Source organism: Papaver somniferum, chromosome 4 (genome assembly GCF_003573695.1).
Source record: "Papaver somniferum cultivar HN1 chromosome 4, ASM357369v1, whole genome shotgun sequence".
Taxonomy (NCBI): domain Eukaryota; kingdom Viridiplantae; phylum Streptophyta; class Magnoliopsida; order Ranunculales; family Papaveraceae; genus Papaver; species Papaver somniferum.
This window is the reverse complement of record NC_039361.1, coordinates 107,392,350-107,410,710: the sequence shown is the minus strand read 5'-3', so window position 1 is coordinate 107,410,710 and position 18,361 is coordinate 107,392,350. Positions and strand designations below refer to the sequence as shown.

Below are 18,361 nucleotides of genomic sequence, written 5' to 3'. Positions count from 1 at the left end.
ATGGGCTATGACAAGTGATGCTTCAAGTTTCTTTTTCTCAACACGAAGTCTGTCAAGATCAAATGAATGCGTCTTGATCAAACATTTTTCTCAAATTGAGCCTTCTTTAACCAGCTTTTCAAGATCACAAATCTTTTCATGTTGTATATTTTTTTCTTGAAGAAGTTTCTAAATTTCCTTAGAGAATGACCCTATAATGTTATAGAGTACCTGTTCACGATCAATAGACTTTTCAAATTCATCAATGAGCTGTACATGATCCTTGAGATCAACAAACTCTGTAGAATTTTTTGAAATTCTGGTGAGCTCCTTTTCAGCCTTTGCCATTATGTCAAATGTCTCATTGGAGGAAGAATGACCAACACAGGATGGGGCAATCTTCTTACCTCGGGATTCAGAAGAATCATCTAATGAGTGACCCTTTGAGGTATTTCCGAGACACTTGACAAAGTTGAAAGCTTTAGGAGGCATTTTTAGTATGGTATGAGATTCTATCCACAGACTCAGATTGCCACAAACACAGATTTATAAGGTCTTTAACATGTTTGCCTGCTCTGATATCAATTGAAAAAGCGGGGGGTCTAACAACACCACCCAATATTTCGCTTAGCAATCTGTATGGACAAACTCCAATATAATTTTTATGAGAATCAGCTAGACAGTTAGACTTAATCAATAAAAAGATATATCAAAGAGTTTATATCTCAATCTCTCGATTTGATCTTTACTCAATCAAATGGAAATCTGCGAGTCTTTATCAAAAAGAGATAACTCGGAAGGTACCAAAGACAAATGTCCAAGGATCAATCAATATCAATAAACAACCAAAGGTCGGATTTCCAATTGATGATCTTTAACGCACAACCTGTATTATTTCAATTATATAACAAATATAATGCGGAAAAGAAATAATACAGACACCAGAAATTTTGTTAACGAGGAAACCGCAAATGCAGAAAAACCCCGGGACCTAGTCCAGATTGAATACACACTGTATTAAGCCGCTACAAACACTAGCCTACTCCAAGCGAACTTCGGGACTGGACTATAGTTGAATCCCAATCAGTCTCCCACTAATTCAAGGTACAGTTGTACTCCTACGCCTCTGATCCCAGCATGATACAACACACTTGTTTCCCTTAGTTGATCTCACTCACAACCAAGAGTTGCTACAACCCAAAATCGCAGACTTGATAATAAACAAATTTGTCTCACACAGAAAAGTCTATCAAAGGATAAATCTATCTTCCACAGATAAACCCTAGGTTTTGTTCCGTCTTAAGATATAAAATCAAGGTGAACATGAACCAATTGATAATCCGGTTTTATATTCCCGAAGAACATCCTAGATTAATCAATCACCTCTCTAAAATCCTTCCTGACTACACAGGCGGTTTGTCGAGGAATCACAAACAGTGAGACGAAGATGTTTGTGACTTCTTTATCTTGCCTATCGGAGAACTCTCATGATCTCAAGCCAATCAATCAATTGTACTCGTACGATAGAAGATGCAATATCAGATCACACAACTACAATAAAAGTAGTATCGGTCTGGCTTCAAAATCCCAACGAAGTCTTTAAGTCGTTAACCTGGTTTTGGAGAATAAAACCAAAGGTTAAAGTAGAATCGACTCTAGCGAGCGCACTAGTATCACACAGACGTGTGGGGATTATTTTTGCACAATGCTAGATGTCTCCTTTATATAGTCTTCAAATCAGGGTTTTGCCTTAGTTACAAACCAATCCATATTCACCGTTAGAATAAAACCTGATTTAGATTCAAGCTAATATTTCTCAACCGTTAGATCGAAAACTTAGTTTGTCACACATACTTGGATAGACGTTTACTGGGTTTGTGAAAACCATGGCCAAACGTGTACGTGTATGTTGGTTCAACATAGTAACCCAAAAGGTTAACCATATGAGCATTTTATATTAACCTTGTTCTTCTTCACCATAACTAGTTCAATTGACTCAAATGAACTAGTTAAAGAGTTGTTCAATTGCTATGAGATCTTATGTAACTACACAAGACACAATTGAAACAAAGATGATTCGATTCGATTGAATCGGCTCATGAACTTTATAGCCACGGTTTGCATAAAACATTCCTTAGTAATTTAAGTTTCATGTTCAGAGCACATCTTTAGATCATAACCTCTTAAGCTCACAAACAAGTTCGCGGACTTAAGACAACCGGTGGAGTTTTCCAAACTCAGCAGAAAATCTCGACAAAAAGACTTTCGCCAGTTCGCGGACTAGGTTCGCGGACTTACACGCAAACGAGTTTTTGGAAAATCCCAACAGAAATTCTCGGTTCAAGAACTTCCGTTTGTTCGCGGACTGAGTTCGCGGACTGGGTTCGCGGACTTGGCAAAAGCCTATTCCTCCGGTTTCTCTCAATCAACAAAGTTCAAAAACTTCGGATTAAGGAATACATGGTTATGTAATCTAAAATCTCATTCCAATCATTGAGACATTCGCAGAGGACGTTATATAGCCGTTTTTCACAGACCGTTTCGCGTCAGAGCAATTCTCAAAGTAATTGAAACTTTTCATGACTTTCGTCACTAGGTGAAGATAAACTTGATCAAAGCGAAACGCTTTACCAACACATGATTTCGAGATATAGATAGGCGAGATATACTCGGCTCGAAATATCAAATGTGTATGATTTAGTCTATATAGCATACGACTTTTGTCTCATAAGAAGTAGGAGATAGAAGAGATAGACTTTTGAGTGATAGATAAGTTCAAGTCTCCACATACCTTTTTGTTGATGAAGTTCCACGGTTCCTTGAGTAGATCTTCGTCGTTGTATGATGAGTCCTTGAGCTCAACTACCACTACACCATATCTAGGTTTTCCTAACAATAGGTTTCCTAACTAATTTTATTTTGCTAATTCAAGAAATTCATTATGATTCTAGTAACCCATTTAAAGAGTTAGCAAATTAGGTAATAGTTACCATAATTAGAAATTCTTTTATATAAACTAAATAACTATTCAAATTGTGTTATTCATATATAACACAATTTAAACTAAATCACTATTACAACTATTTCTACCCAAAATTATGTGTATACTAAAATGAACCCCATGTTTATAACACTTTATCATTTTTGTTTGTAACACACTTTGACATAGCTAACACAGTAATTTATTTTCAAATTTAGAAAATGAAAAATAGATTTTCAAGATTTTATAAATCTTTTGTTTGGAACCAATTTAAGTTGTAGAACCTTGGAATAACCTAGACCTGGAACCAAAAGATAGAAGAACCGAAGTCTAACTTAGCCAGATTCCCAACTTCTTCCCATAAGGTCCAGCCGACAAAGAAAATTCTTCATTTTCTATCTCTTTTCCATTAACAAAAACCCGAGAACAAAATTCTCTCTTTTCAATTGAAGCTGAACTCAAAGAACCCAAATCCATCGTCATTCTGATTGATTAAATACCCATCGTCATCGTATGATTAATTTCTCTTTGTTTCTTCAATTTCATTGATTTCAGAGGAACTTGAAGAGAAATAACTCAAAGATAGAGTTTCATCTACAAAATTTATAATGATTCTCTTCTTCTTCTTCAACTCATTCACATTGTTTCTGGTATGATTCTCTTCTTCTACTTCGATTAATCTTATTACATTTTTTCAATTATGAACCTAGGGCTCAAACGAGATTTTTAAAATTGGGTTTAAATTGGGGGTTTCTGATTTTGTCCGTTAAATTGATTAATTGAGGGTTAATTTTGTTTCATATTTTTAGCAGTAGCCCTTGAGGATTAATTTTGTTTCATATTTTAGCAGTTTTAGCCCCGTGGTTGGTTATTTGTGATGTAGCTTTCCAAGTGTAGACTGCTTTTGAGTTTACCATTGTATGACTTACTGAAGCTTTTGTTACTCACCTGAAGTTTCAGTGTAGAATGCTTCAGTGTTTTTTTTACTCACCTGAAGTTTATATCCTAACCATTCACCATGACTTACTGATGGGTGTGCTTACTCCTACAAGTGTGCTTGTATGCCTTCATATGACTATCCATCCAGAGGAATACTGCAATTCACTTGTATTTCAAATTTACCAACCCAAGTTTCCTGACATCATATTCAGTCTACGGGATATATTCAGAGGCATTGAGTTTCAAATTTACCTCATCAGTAAATTAGGGAACAACATTATTGAGCATCTATTTTTTTCCTCATCGGTTTCTCTAGGTAAAAAGATTGAAGCAAAACATTTTTGGGTATGCTCTTGTGAGCCTCTGGTACATACATATCACCATTATAAATGAGGCCTTTTGATGAATTAAAAGAAAGAAACTGTAATAAATCAATTTATCTATTGGTAAAATTTGTCTTACAAAAATCGCATATTTTTTTAGTTCTTACAGATTGCAAGTTCACTCTTTTTCTCAGAGTGTTTGGACATCTTTTAGAATTTTTTTTTCTCTTTACAGTCTTGTCTTCACAGTTGTAAGGAAAGATTTATTGTTTGTTTGTTACAGTGTTTGCTGAAAGTATCTCTTTCTTATTCAATTGTGTTGTTTGATTTACGAGAATACTTGTGCTTTTGCAGTCAGCGGTGGTGGCTCTCAGTAGGATTGAGTCGAGTGTTTTGTGTTACTAAACAGTGGTCATACATTCCCTCACCCATTTTTGGCACTTAAGCATTCAGGTTGTTTACATGTAAGTAATGGCTTGGTAACGTTTACGTTATTACTTCAGCGCTATTTTGAGCGCCTTTTCTCACTTCTTTTTGTTATTGCAGTTCAACTTTTCTATCTTTAACTGTTCTTTTTATCTACCTTTGATATCCTCACAGAAATTTTGGAAGAAGCTCATGGTGTGACATCTTTGACAACTCGAGCTTTGCTTGAAACGGAGCAGGGGTATACTTCTCTTGTGAAAGAAGAATTATTGCAACCACAAGCCACCACTATTGCGAAGGTATTTCTTTCCTAACCACAGTTAACAAAATTTAAAATCAAATTGATGCGAGCCGTTGAGGCTTCGGCTCATTTGCGTTCTCAAACAAGTTTGTGTGAGAAGCTTTTAAATGTGAGCAAGAAATTCGCAGGCCATTTGCATTTAGTGATTGAGATCTTGTGTCGACTACCCGTAAGAAATTCGCAGGCCAAGTTTGTGGATGGATACTGTCTTCAAGGGTGTATCCAAATCATGGAACAAATTGTTTTCTCATGTCAGTCTTACTATACTTTCTTCAAATGTTTGTGTTCTTAGAATATACAGGGGAAGAACTCACAGAATTTCTGATGAACAATGTTTTTCTGGTTCATGGAACTGTACGTGAAAATGTGTAGCCTATTACTACTTGCACTTTTCTTAGCTGTTGATTCTGTTCAAGGGCTGGATTTATATGTTCAAACTTTTAAAACCAGCCTTAGAAATTCAATACGCGTTAGCATCTTAATAGGTTCATAAGAATAGAATTCCAGTACCTAACGTGATCGAATGAGACTTATTTCCTTGCAGTTTGTCATCTTAACTAAATACATACTTACAACTCTGTTTTAAAGAAGCACTTGACCACTTGCTGCTGTGAATGCTTCCCTTATTATAATATTTGAAATGATGCTTTAGGTGCTTGGTTGATTAATATTTTTAGTGCCAGCCAGACCCTTACATGTATTATGTTACCACTCATGTTGTATATCCAGCATAATCAACAAAGTATGGTGTTTCAGTGTGGATGGAAAGCTTGATCACATGTCCTTGTTTATAGATTATGTGATATGTGAGAATTGGTAAGCCACGGAGTTAAAGATGCATTTTATCTAGAAAATACTGTACTAAGGATAACAATTCTAAAACTTTCTTCGCTGACTATTATGTTTCAGTTTTTTCTCCCAATTCCTCTTCTGACTATTATTTTCCCAATTCCTCTTTTGACTCACTATTTCACTTGAATGACTAAACTGAAAATCACTTTTTAGTAAGGGTTTCATGAAACTGCGGGTGCGATTGACTTTTTTGTGCTTGCTTGTGTATGTATGAGTGATTAAATGTGTTTGGTGTTGACAAATTCTGAAGATAGTCATATAAATTCTTTAAACTATACATGTGTAAATACCAATGAATCTGTGGTGCAATGGTAGCACGTCTGACTTCAAGGCAGAAAATGCGTGTTCGATTCATGCCAGTTTCACTAATTTGCATTTTTCATCAATTCTCTCTTTGTAGCACAAATTATTTAAATGTGTGAAATTGGGGGTAAAGGTTCATATGGAACGGTGACCGTGTTTCAGTAATGCAAATTATCTTTTACTATATGTGCATCTTAAATCCCAATAATCCCGATTAGTTCATTGGGATCCTCAACCTACCGATATTATTGGTTACGGATATAGAACTACTGAAAATATGGAAATAGGAAGGTACGCGTACCAACTCAACTGTATTGGTTCTGGATAAGTGGTACGCATACCTCCATAGCTCTATGGTTTGACGAATTTGGGTATGCATACCCGGTATGCATATCAAAATCATTTGTTCGTGAATTGGATTTTTATGGTATGCATACTCGGTATGTACACCGGGGGTATATCTCTAGCAATGTGAACTGGTGTATGTCTCATGTCATCTGAAAATATTCGACATGGATGGTGTGCATAACGGGTATGTGTACCAACCCAATTCGTGAACTCAAAACACCAAGGTATGCGTACAGGGCACGTGTACCTCAAGGCGGTTTCTGAATTCAGGAACTTTAGTATGCATACCGGGAAACTGATTAACAAATGGATTCCCGGATAGAAATTAGATTGACCTTATATTATCTGAAACCAACTAGTTGGTCTTGACAAGTCAATCTCAATCTGAGAACGTCCTTTCACTTGTTTTGTTATCTAACGGAATATTCGAAGTTTATAATAACATCAGATTCGAGTCTCAGAAACTGATTAACGACTCGAATATGCATATCGGGTTTGCATAGCATAAAAGGCTAATTCACGAACAAATGATTTAGGTACGCATACCTGGTATCTGAAATCTTGTTATCTGAAACCTACTATTTGGATTGAAAATTGATTATAGTGACTAGATATTTACCGATTTTGTGTGGAGTGTGGACCAAAATATGCCTTGACTGATCTCTGATTAACAAAATTTGATTCTTGTCTCAGAAATCGATTAATGATTCGAAATTACTGATTTTATTTACTAACCTCTGTTTCCTCAATCCCATTTTTATTATAGACTCCCTATGAGAAATTAGATTGACCTTGTTATCCAAAAGCTAATATTTAGTCTAGACATGGAAAACTCAATTTGACATGTGTTTGTATGCCTTGAACCATATTTGAAGCTAGAAATGACACATTAGCTCCACCTTTGCGAATTTCTATGATATATCCTGCTAAAAAGTCGGCCTAGTTGAACCGTAATTTACTTATCAATTTATATATGTGCAACTTATGTCAAAATCTTGTTTGTTGTAAGTTCGATTATGGAAACTTATGTTTAATATTCACCAGGATAATCCTCAGTTCGATTTTAAAAATCTGGTATATATTATTTTCCAGAGCAATATTTATTTGTTGTAAGTCAAAAATACATCTTCAGACGAATGCGTTAATTTTTAATATTGAAACCTTGCTAGTTACATCGGAGTCGTAAACCTACTAATGTTTGGCATATTATATGGTTTCATTGTCTTACGAAGTTTTCTACTTATAGTAGTCCACTTACCTCCAGGTTTCAATCTCGAATCCAGGTTCATGCCTCGAAGTTGGCGAATAGGGGTCAGTTTAAGGTTTGGGGGAATATTCCAAAGGAATCTCTGCTTCCACTAACTCAGAATCTTCATCAAAATCATAAACCTACCAATATTGTTCATATTATCCTCAATGTCATCTCATATTATGTTGGAATCTACACCTGAGTACTAAACCTGTCAGATATTTTTGACATGGTTATAATGACATAATCTTGACATGGTGGCACCTTTTTCTCTAAAACATCTAAACGACGATTAATTTGAACATAATATTTCCGTGACATGTTCCTTATATAAAAATATACAATCCTACCAAAAATGAGAGTATTTCGAAATACAGAACTTTGGATTTGGTCTTATGAAGGTTCAAAAGAAACACACTTTTGTTCAAAAGAACACACTTGTGTGTCACCTTTTTCTCTAAAACATCTAAACAACGATTAATTTGAAGCTAAGATTTCGGTGACATGTTCCTTATATAAAAATATACAATCCTACCAAAAATGAAAGTATTTCGAAATACAGAACTTTGGATTTTGGTCTTATGAAGGTTCAAAAGAAACACACTTCTGTTCAAAAGAACACAGTTGTGTGTCACCTTTTTCTCTAAAACATCAAAACAAAAATTAATTTGAAGTTAAGATTTCCGTGGCATGTTCCTTATATAAAAATATATAATCCTACCAAAAATGAAAGTATTTCGAAATACCGAAATTTGGATTTTGGTCTTACGAAGGTTCAAAAGAAACACACCTTTGTTCAAAAGAAACACACCCGTATCAATCCGTATGAGAATCCATAACCAATTTTCCACCGTTCAAAAACCTCCACAATCCGTATGAGAAACCGAGGATCAATCTGCACCGTCCAAAATTTTATACAAAAACAAAAAAAAATTCTCCTCTCACTTTCCTCTTTCTCTTCTTTCCTTTCTCTTTCTCGGTTGTTTTCTTCTCTAACTCAGCCTCAACCAAAACCCTATCTCGTAACAAAATTTCCAAATCAAGGCCTAACACAAATCCTTCACATCTATTGCTCACAGTGGCTGCATCTCTTAATATGGTCAGTTTCAGTTTAATTTTAATTTCGAATATCAATTTCAATGTTTCATATTATCAATTTCACGTACTAGGGTTTCATGAAAAGTGGTTTTGGGTTTTTATTTTAAGGTTTCATACTAAGATTTTGGTACTGATTTTTCTCTAATTCTCCTTTTTTCAGGGTTAGTTTGGAAGTCCATTTGGAGGAGTCGCTGTGTTCAAAGGTTTGTGAATCTACCTCTGAATCTCTTGCTAGTTTTTGATTTTGTGATTTTTGAATTTTTTTTCCTTTTTAATACAACTTGTTTTTTGTATGATTTGCACTAGGATATGTTGAGGGTCTGAACATGAATGAATTGAAATTAGTTTCTTTTTTTTCCTGTGATCAATTGATTTGGGTATTAATTGATTTGAGTATTAATGAATGAGTAGTTAAATGGGTTGCTTGCTGATTTGAATTTTGGATGTTCGTGCGGTGATGTTGTTGGTTGATTTGCAAGCTCTGTTGTGGATCTTGATGATAAACAAAGCAAGAAGAGCATCTATTAATCCACTAGAACCAATTTAACATTTCCAAAAAATGGCTAATTTCTTAAATATGGTTCAAAAAGTTGGTCACTTTATTAAAAACAAAAAAAAAATCAATTTTGTAGATCCAATTTCAATTTTTCTTCTTTACTTTTGTAATTTGATTTCTTGGGTGCAATTTAATTGGGATTTTTGTAGGTCAGAGAAGAAGAAAATTGGCAGTGCATCAACAAGTGAGGCATTAGTGAATAAATTGGCGGGACTTGCAGCAAGTAATTTATGGATTGTATCTTACTATTGTCTGAGAGGTTTGAGGCTGTAAACCATGTCCTAATAGAGGTGGCTCTTACTGGTTCACCATGATGCAAAGCAAAAGGCATTACCCAGCAGATATTTAGCTCAAAGTTGTAGGGAAGAGTCAGTTAAGTTCTCCCTTTTAGATTACTTACTTTCAATAGGACCAAGTGCTTGCAATTCTTAAAAGGCTGGAAATTATTTGAGAAGGTGGTCATAAGAAGAAGCAAATGTGTAAGAACTAGGTCCTGCAATCTTTCCCTGTTATTTATACCCTTGAAGTAATGTATGTGTAGTTTTTAATTTCTAGTTTGTCCCACATGTTATTTCAGGAACCTGTGTTTCGTGTTACAAAACAAGTAGCAGCTAAGAAGGAAAAACCAGAATCTTGCTGCTCTGAATCGGATTTGATAGTGATTCCGAGAAAGTGAGTACCTTTTCTTTTTGTGGGTTTGTTTATTTTGCATTTAAAAGATGTTATGTTTGAGAAAAGTTTGTCTCTTAGCTGCTGCTACACCTAAAAAGGTTGCAGCTCCTTTAACTAAGAATGGAAATTTCAAGAAGAAAACGAATCAAGTACTGATGATAGTTCAGATGATTCAAGCTCTGAGGATGTGAGTTTTTCTGGACCATTTGTAATATTATATAATAAATTCAATTTTCATTAGAACTATAGTCATTTGAAAGTGTTCTATTTTTCTTATTGGTTTTATTGGGTTGGTTGATTTATTGATAAAAAGAAAATCCATTGATGCAGCAGCCAGTTGCAAAGAAAGTTGCTCCTTGCACCAGCAACAAAGAAGCAAGAATCCAGTGATGATGACAGTTCAGATAACTCATAAGGGTTACATAGTAAGTAGCTGGTGTAGTAATTTGAAAGTATCATGAGTTTTTGTATGCTGGGTTACGTATTTTGTATGCTAATACATATCAATACTTGTTCTAATGTAGGCACAAATGAGGGAACAAGCTGGGTACTTAGATGAGAATAGTAAGCAACAGTCCATTACTCGTGAAATATATGTGATTGTATTACCTACATGCCGACATTAACTTGTAAGAACTATATGAAATAGTCATTGACATGTGTTCTAGTTTCGTGTGAATGCATTATGAGAATGTATGTGGTGATTGACAACACTGAGAAGAGTCTAGTGTATTTATATCCATCTTTATGTGTATGTTGTATCAGATAAGGATAAGACTACACCTAACTTCTTAAAACAACTGTGCAGGTACTAGAAACATCATCACCTAGTGCTATTCTGATGCCCATACACGATCAAGCTTTGAATCCAATCTTTGAATCCTTGCGTTATTACAACTCCAGCAAGAGGAACCAGTTCACAATGTCAATGAAGAAGTCCTCTTGCAAGTACAATTGAAACATCAGCACTGAGCACATCTTTAAGCTAGGGGTAGAGGTAATTTCGACTGATGATGTTGGAATACCAGTAGATATAAAGCAATATAGCATCTGTCTAGTATATGGCACATGAAATAAATCATTTTTTAACACCTGAATGTCTTATATGTGTTTCAGCCATTCAATTTGGTGTTTGATTACACTGTAAATTGTTCCTGAATGTATTGTAGTTTCATAAATAAGAATGGTTAAAGTAAGTTGCAGTATCAAAATTTGAATTTGAAAATATGTATGGCCTGAAATTCCCAGATGACCGGAACCTTGTATTCCCAGGTGACCGGAACTGGCATTCTCAGGTGACCGGCTTCAGGCGAGGATCACCTGAAAGTGCCAGTATTTTTTTATTAAAATCTAACTAATTCCTAACGTAGAAAATGAGTTAGACTATTTTGAAAAACAAGACACATGTCATCTCTTTATTAGTCACTTGAACTGTTATACAGAGGGTTAGCAAACATTATAACACAATCTCTACATTACAAGTAATTATGAAGTATAAAATGGCAATAGTTAGGAAAAAATTGTAATGAAATGCATGTGTTAGCCTATTTAAGTTTCCTAATGAACTAAAAGCGTTAGATAAAATACTAACACATTATATAACTGGCTATGGATAACCATTTTTCTTAGTTAGGGAAATTAGCTCTAATTTTTTTGTAACACTTTTCTTCTATAAGGAAATCCTTGATTTGGTGTAGTGTACACTTTTCTATCCTAGTCCGAGACTTAGCTATGTAGGCTAGAAATCAAGACTTATAGTTTTGATCACTAACATTGACAAACATGCTTGAGATAGCAACGCATGCGAGGTCGACCGAGCTATGCTCTAACACTGAGTTTTTGTAAAACATATCTAGGTTCGGCTAATAACATATAGTCTTTTTCTTTTTCTTTTTTTTTTTTTATACAAACGGCTAGCTAAGATTTTATTGATTAAGAAAAATGATATCCGCCCAAGACTCAACCGATTACAACACAGACTGAAGCCTAAAAATTTGGGGGAAAAGGAAATTAAACAGTTTCAGGATCTGTTATTCCACGCGTGATCTCAAATTGAAGATTAAATCATTGAATGTAATGGAATTGAACCATGAGTGGATAAATCCCCAATGATAAAGTAATCTCTTGATTTCAATCACCATCATTTTCTCTCTCTATGCATTTTAAGAGTCGTGACTCACCCGTTTCTTTCTCCCCAAAGGACCCAGATGATGTGAATGAAAGCATGTACCAAATTTTCTTCCCAAGTTTTTTGCAGTAGTTTGTGTGCCAGAGTGCGAGCTGCTCCGTGATGTTGCCTTTCTGGGACCAAGTTGAGTCAAGGGAAGCTGTGAAGTAATTCCGAATTCCTTTGGAGAAATTGCAGTTTAGAAGGATGTGGTTGACATCCTCATCAATCTCATTGCAGAAGATACATCTTGTTGTTTGTATCTGACAACCTCTCTTATTGAAATTGTCAATTGTAGGAATTTTGTTATGAACCGCCAACCATGCAAGGAGTTGAACTTTTGGAGGTACTTTTTTCCTCCAGATATAATTGAAATCACTTCCAATACCATCTTGTTGCTGCATAATTCATTTATATCCTTCTTTAACAGTGTAGCTTGATGCAATCTGGTATCTGATAGAGTCGGAACAGTCACTTAGAATAGGAGGAGAGCCAATCAAGGATAATATATTATCTAGTTATGCTTTAATCTCTTCAGAAGGGCTGTGCTTTAAATCAATGCAGCAGCTTCCATTTTGAGTCAGTTCAAGAACTTTTGCATCTTTCCTCACAGTAGACATTTTTGTGTGTACAATAGAAAAGAATTTGACTCTTCCACGGGTCAAACCAAAATTTAATGCCCATTCCATCTCCTACCTCAAACCCATGAATTCCATTGCATTGCTCCAAGATCATTTTTTTACCTCTCCAGAATCTCCTTCCATGGGTGAAATTGCTCATCTTAGGAAAGAGATCGTTCTTGTCAGAATGGGTTTTGTGTTGGATGATTTTTCTCAACAGTGTATCCTTCTCCTGGGAGTATCAATCTCCAGCTCCATTTAGCAAGCAATGCTTTGTTTGTTTCTTTGAGATTTCTGATTCCTAGTCCACAAAGTGCTTTAGGTTTGCTTGCTCCATCCCAAGCAATCCAAAAAATTCTCTTCCTTTCTGTAGTTGCACCCCACATAAAATCTCTCATGTATTTGATCGTCTTTTTTTTTTTCAATTGAGACTGGCATCTGGATGAGTCACATGAAGTAGATTGGTAGGCTTGCTAGTGCACTGTTTATAAGCTCAATTCTGCCAGCTTTGGACAAGTTATTCTTCCTCCATTTTGCTAATTTGACCTTAAACTTGTCTAGGATTGCTTCCCATACACTTGTCTGTTTTCTTGAGGCTCCAAGGGGCATACCAAGATATTTGATTGGTAAAATTTTCACTTTGCATTTCAGGATTTTGGCGATGTCTTCTATTTTACGGTCTGCTCCAATACTGATTACAGTGTTTTTTTTTCTAGATTCACTCTTAGCCCTGTAGTGGCTTCATAAATCTGCAGTACAATGAGCAAATTCTCAGCTTCTTCTTCTTTTGCATCTATGAAGATGAGTGTATCATCTGCAAAATGAAGAAGCATATGTACTTCTGGAAGAGCTTTGAATCTAGATAACATATGTAGTTCATTTTCTTCTTTTAATAGCCTTGTCAAAACTTCAGCTACTAGAATGAAGAGGAATGGGTAGAGGGAGTCTCGTTGTCTCAAGTCTTTGTGGTGTTTGAACTTGCTTGTTGAACTGCCTTTGACAAGTACTGAAGTCTGTGATGAAAACAAGTACCAATATATCTAATTTCTCCATTTTTCTCCAAATCCAGCACCATCCACGAGAGAGTCTAGACAGTTTCAATTGACATATTCAAAGGCTTTCTCTATGTCAAGTTTACATAACAGACCATGAATCTTTGATTTTAATCTGGATTCCATTAACTTACCAGCAATGAGTATTCCATCCTGAATCTTCTTCCCTTGTATAAAAGCCCCTTGATGCTCATTGATCAATTTAGCAATCAACACTTTGAGTCTTGCTGCAAGGACTTTGGATATAGTTTTATATATGCTTCCTACTAAGCTGTTGGGTCTGAATTGCTGAGGGTAGCTTGCATCTTCATTCTCTGGGATGAGAGTAATGAACGCACAATTTATCCTCCAATCTAATTTTTCTTCCTCAAAGAATTCAGTTACCACAGCTATCACATCTTGCTTGATAATTGGCCAAGCTGCTTTAAAAAACTCTATAGGTTAGCCATCTGGCCCTGGAGATTTATGCTTTCCACATTTCTTTATAGCTTTCTATACTTCAACTTCACTGAAGGATCTTTGTAACCAAGCTTGTTCTGTCTCAGAGATCTTTGGGCAGTTGTCATCATGTAACCGGGGCCCCCAAGTATGATGTTCTGTAAAAAGGTTAGTGTAGTAATCACTATTTTTTATTTTAATCTCAGCTTGATTGAAATTATCTTCACCTTGAATCACCAATTTATGACTTGTGTTCTTCCTTTTCCTTCCATTAGCTATCTGATACAAATACTTTGTATTTTTCTCACCATCTTTAGCTGTGTGGTTTTTTCTCTTGCAAGCCATTTTCTATAATCATTATATCTTAGTTGTTTGAGCTTAATTTTTTATTGAGTTATTTCAGTATAGTAAATTCAGCTAGATTGAGTTGTCCATCCTCATCCTTTATGTTTAGTTCATCTATCTTCTGAATCAGCTACTCTTTCTTAGCTTGTTGTCCCCCATATGTTTATCTGACCCATCTCTTGATAAAGAATTTTAGATTTTGAAGTTTTTAAGCTAATATGAAGCTGGAGGAGCCTTGATATGACATAGCAGTCCACCATATGCCCAAATTTTTCAGAAACGACTTGTTGCTTAGCCAGAAGATTTCTAGTCTAAATGGAGGATTGATAGTGTTTAGATTACCAGTTGTGAGTATCACAGGTGAGTGATCTGACACATTTCTTGAGAGTAGCACTTGTGCAGCACTAGGATATTTAGCTTCAAAGGCTGGAGGAATTAGAATTGTATCCAGTCAACAAAGGATAGGATCATGTTTCTCCATGAATTCATTAAACAATCTCATAGCACTTGTGTAGAGGCTTCCACTTGCTGGTAAATCAATAAGATCATGTTTCTCCATGAATTCATTAAACAATCTCATACCCAATCTTGTTCCTCCATTTTTGTTTCTTTCCCAGTATCTTCTTACTGCATTGAAATCTCCAGCTATGCACCAAGCTGGAGAGCACCAGCCAACTAAACTATCCATTTCTTCCCAGAAGTCCTTTGTCTCACCAGTAAGGCAAGAAGAGTAAACATTAGTGAGAGTCCACTCAAATCTGTCCTGCATGTTAATGAATTTTTGGTTGAGTGTATTTGCTGAGAAGCTTTCGTATATGCATTCTAGCTTTTCTGAGTCCCATATTGTGAGCCTGCCCCTTCCAAGTCCTTCAGAAGGAATGAATTTCTAATCATTTTTGTCATTACCCCGTAAATGATTCACACTCAAATCTGTAACTCTCATCATCTTGGTTTCTTGGATTACTACTGCAGCTGGTTTAAGTTTGTGAATCAGACCCTTCAGATTTTCCATCTTGTCTATAGCATTGAGACCTCTGGCATTCCATGTCAGTATTTGCATATCCATTTGGATTTCATCCATTGATAACTTCTACTTCCCCATCTTTTGCCTTTTATGTTGATTTAACCAAAATTCTTTCATGTCTTTCTATAATCTCTTCAAAAATATGTTGCACTGACCGTTTCTTTTTTGCCTGATCTAAACCCAAATTGCTACTCACTTCCATAAGTAACTCAACTGTATTGAATATGTTGTTTAGGTTAGAGTCATTTGAGTATTGAAATTTTGACAGATCAATCACAATTTTCCCATACTGAATATGTGTTCCTTTGATAATTGCTGAATAGTGTTATGCACCAATTGTTGATTAAAGGGACTAAGTTCTTCCATGCACTCTATTCTCAGTGTTATCTTTAAGTTCCAGCGATGTTTCCGGCACTACAACAGTTGCAGTTTCTGGAACTATTTCTAGCAAAGTTTCCGATATAAAAGTTGAATCCGGAACTGAGATAACTGATACAGGGATTACCGATAATTCCTGCGGAACTGGTACAGGTGAAACCGGTTCTTTTGTTCTGGATTTAAACTAGTTACCAAAATGAACTGCTACTTTACTTCTTACCCTTTTTTTAAATTTGTGTACTGACAGTTTTTTTACCGTTACTGAAAAAAAAATCTGACACCTGTCCGTTGAGTTAGACTACTGACTCGTTTTTCTGACTCATTCAAATTCAAATTTTGAATTTTGAACTTACCTTTTTCAAGTTTGTTGAGCAGACGGTGGTATTCAGGTCACGGCGGAGATGATTTTTGCCTGAAATTCGATTCTCATATAATTTCTAGGAGATAAGCCACACCTTCGGTTTCAATATCAATAACAGTTAGAATCTTCATTAGATCACCGAAGATGGATAGCCTGCAAATCTCAGGATTTCCTATACATGTCTCTTTATCTATTTCAGCAAGGTTACGGAGCTTCTCACCAATGGCTTTGAAATTTGCAGAAAACCAAAGATGTAGTGGAAGCCCTTTTATTCCGACCCACCATTTACATTTTCTCAGCGCCTTTCTAGAGGTAGTTTCATCTTCACATGATCTTTGTTTTTTTTTTTCAATGTTTGTACCCTCCACAGACCAAGTCAATGGAGTCCATGCTTTCAACCATTCCGAATCATAGTTTGGGTAAAAAAAATATTTTTTCTTTCTAATTGAAGTTTTTTTCTTTTTTATAAGAAAAAGAGTCTAGGCAACTATAAGGTTTGCCCACTCACTCGGTTACATCTAGGATGATGCCTGTGCTGACTCGAGCGCCAAGTTCATCCCTCAAAAGGACATTAATGTTATTACAGTGATCCAAATCATAGGAGTTTGTAGGAATCTGTAAAGCATGCAAGATAGTAATTAAATTTGTTCATCTCCAGGTAGAATCAGAGAAGAGGAGGGACTGTCTGGCCAATCTGGCCAGATTAGTGGCTGCTCTGTTCAGTTGAACTGTCACTTTGGATAGCTTCCCGAGCACAAAATTAACTTGATGATTGTGGTGATAACTGTTTTGTTGTTTTGGACTTCCTCTTGTGAAACGTTGTTGTACTTCCTCCTGGTAATACTCTTGTATGCCTTGAATTGTTACTTCAGATTCAGCAGCAAAGTTGATGTTGGCTTGCTGCATGGTTTTTCCCCAGGTCAGTGCTAGTTGAGCTCCTCTGCTGGCTCGCTCGGTTCTGCTGATTCCATTGGAATAGTCTTTGAAGTTTCTGATGCCCACACAATTACCTGTGAAAGACATGGCAATAAGAGAGTAGTTAGTATAAGATTGGGCATCACTAGTAGCTTGGTAAAGATCTGCAGGATCAATGTGTAGGCTAATAGTGATTCTAAATTTATCAGAGTGTGATTGTGAGGACTGTAGTTTCCAGAAGGAGAATTTGAGTTGTTTTTCCGATAGTATAGATTATTCAGGATGTGCCCTGGCTTATGGTGGATTCTGGTATGGCTACAGAGGTGTTGAGTAATATTCATAGCAGTAGCACACGCTGTTGGAGTGAGTTTTCTGAAAACCCAGTCGCATCTGGCTTTCCATATGAACCAACATGTAGTGGCAAATGTTTCATTCCAGCTAGCCATGTTGTTGTCAGCTTGGAACCAGTTGTTTAGCCAATCATGGAAATTATTGTACTGAGTGAAGAGATTATGATTTTGGCCAAACAGTTTTCTCCAAACATCAGTAGCAGCAGGGAAAGAGAGAAGAACATGAGTTATATCTTCACCACCATTTTTGCAATAGGTCCATAAAGGATCAATGTAACTCAAAATGCTAGTTATCTTAGCATTAGTTGGTAAGATGCCATGGGAACATTTCCAGATGAAGAGCTGAATGGCAGGGTTTGTATCAAGACCCCAGATTTGAGTCCAAGGGGCAGTTGGAGTATCTGAGGTATATTTAACTTGGATCTGTTTATCAAAAGTGATTTGACTGAAAACTTGTTGTTGTTGGTGAGGGACCATCTGATTTCATCCTGTTCATCCATGAAGTGAGGTGTTTGAATAATCAGGTTTTGAATATCAGATGAGAACCATTGGTTAATAATGTTGATATCCCAATCCCCATGGGTATTGAAGAGCTGATTAACAGATATGAGATTCTCTGGGCAGAGGCTTGGTTTTTGAAGTCTCCCTGGGAGGTTTGTGACCCATCTGTCATCCCAAATATGTA

At 35.9% G+C, this 18,361-nt stretch overlaps 2 long non-coding RNA genes across 2 annotated transcripts; both read left to right on the top strand.

The window, feature by feature from the left end:
- The first annotated feature begins 8,690 nt into the window (after positions 1–8,690).
- Positions 8,691–11,088, top strand: LOC113274161. The gene is made up of 8 exons (XR_003322836.1): positions 8,691–8,799; positions 8,959–9,001; positions 9,504–9,833; positions 9,932–10,026; positions 10,125–10,213; positions 10,357–10,451; positions 10,551–10,590; positions 10,835–11,088. It is a non-coding gene; the product is annotated as an uncharacterized LOC113274161 (long non-coding RNA).
- Positions 11,089–11,980: 892 nt separating this feature from the next.
- LOC113276286 lies at positions 11,981–17,063 on the top strand. Its single transcript, XR_003324233.1, has 4 exons — positions 11,981–12,539; positions 12,624–13,439; positions 13,530–16,723; positions 16,882–17,063. It is a non-coding gene; the product is annotated as an uncharacterized LOC113276286 (long non-coding RNA).
- The last annotated feature ends 1,298 nt before the right edge of the window (positions 17,064–18,361 follow it).